The sequence below is a fragment of the Pteropus vampyrus genome, unplaced genomic scaffold (assembly GCF_000151845.1).
Source record: "Pteropus vampyrus isolate Shadow unplaced genomic scaffold, Pvam_2.0 Scaffold381, whole genome shotgun sequence".
Classification (NCBI taxonomy): Eukaryota; Metazoa; Chordata; class Mammalia; order Chiroptera; family Pteropodidae; genus Pteropus; species Pteropus vampyrus.
Window position 1 is genome coordinate 376584 of NW_011889162.1, and position 1833 is coordinate 378416.

A 1833-nucleotide genomic window follows, 5' to 3' on the forward strand; every position below is an offset into this window, starting at 1 on the left:
TCTTCCTACTTCTCAGGCTGCTGTCCCGTGAGAGAGCGAGTAGCCCTTGCCCATTAATGAGACAAAGCTCCGGAAGACATCGGGGGTGTGACACCTTGGATTAAACGCCACCCTGAATTTCTTTTTAGATTCAGGATGGGGTTCCGAGTAACTCCTGCCTTCGAGTTTGCATCTATGTGCACTGAAAAGAAAAAAACATATGCAGCAACTTCGCCAGCAGAGGGAGCTAAGTACTAGATTCCCGGATTAAATAATAAATGAGTCCTCTTAAGAGCTTCTAAAATGACAGGGCAATCAAGGCTCATTTGGGGAAGAAGAGATTGAGCTTTCATTCTTCATCCAAATCACCTCTACCTGCTCAAAATGATGTATAATACATAAGGATCAAAAGTGATTAAAATCCTTATGAATTTAATCAGAAATTCACAGTTAACCACTATTTGCTTTGGTGCAAATCGATGTGGAATAACAATCATGTGTATCTGCAATTTTTTTTTAACTTGTGGGAAATTTGCTGGTGATTTGTGGGGGGAAGTTGGGGGGTGAGGGGGCATTGAAAGGGAAGAAAAGGAGGAAGGAAGTAATTGAAAGAAGGCTCCCCCAGGCCCCCAGGGGGTGCCCTCGGCAGTCCCACGGACCGCTCTGCTCCGCACGGCGGACCTTCGGTGTTGCTGTTAGGGGCAGGAGGACGTCCGAGTCACAGCGCCCGTGTGCGCCCTTCGCTTTAACTGCCGCGTTCTCTCCATTGTTTCTCACCTCGAATCACGCGTTTGGGTTTCAAGCTCCCTCCGCCCCTTCCACACTGTCTTTCATTTTCTGAATTATGTCCCATAAAGTCAGCCTACTGGATCCTTTTGAATACAGACAAGCACTTCGGGAAGAAGAGAGGCGGCTGCCCCCCACCCTCCCCGGAGGAGAGTAAAGGCCAAACTAAGAGACGGCAGTGGAGCCCTCACCGTGCGCTCGGCGTTGGGGACCTTTTTGTAGAAGGTTTTCTCCGTGTCTCCGATCCACACCACGGACGGCTGGAGCTGCCGGGCCACCTGCAAGGAGAAGGGGGAGGCTCGGCTGTCAACGCTGCTCCCTCTGGGGTGCGCGCGCCGCCCCAGCTCCCGGGCTCCCGAGGGCAGCTCTCGGGGGCGGGGCCTCGCGGGCTCCGGTGCACGTGCGCGGCTGTACCCCTCCTTCACCGCGGGATGGGGCGCCAGGGCCTCATCCTGCTCGAGGTCTTCACGTTCTGCTCTGCGACTCGGAGCACCGACTCCGTTTGGCTTGAAATAAGCAACGGTTTTACGCTGCAAATGGTTTTACGCTGCGAACGAATCGCGGCGGGGGGCGGGGGCGAGCCACACGTTTACGCAGGTTCGCTCATCGTGAGAAAAGCGGTTTCAGCACCAGGGCCCCTGGGATGCCATGTGTTCCTCTCCGTTCGGCTCTGCCTTTGTGACCCTGGAGCCCCTCCAGGACGGGCAGGGCTTTGTGACGGCGCTGGGCCTTACCGCGGGCGCACGAATAATTGCCACACACCTAACAATCCCTTCAAAGCACCCCCATGAGAGCGAAGTTCGGGGATTTTTGCAACAATTTGCGCTTTGTGCAAAATCGTGACGGTAACAGCCATCTCCAGCCACGGCGAATTCAGCGTTATGTCTGCTTGCTTTTATGTTTCTTAAAACATCATTAAGGCAGTGGGCATGGTTTTAAAGCAAGACAGACGTTTAATAAATGATGGAAAGATCACTAGGAACCCAGCCCTGTCTGTTTCCCCAGCGTGACGTGCCAGCTGAAGCAGATTATGAACGTTCAGAGACCCAGGTGGACTTAACTTGACCC

General features: G+C 53.5%; 1 protein-coding gene across 1 annotated transcript in view; it reads right to left on the reverse strand.

Moving 5' to 3' along the window:
- Window positions 1-1833, reverse strand: part of IQCA1 (IQ motif containing with AAA domain 1) — a 54125-nt gene that overhangs the window by 6802 nt on the left and 45490 nt on the right. The window lies entirely within an intron of this gene.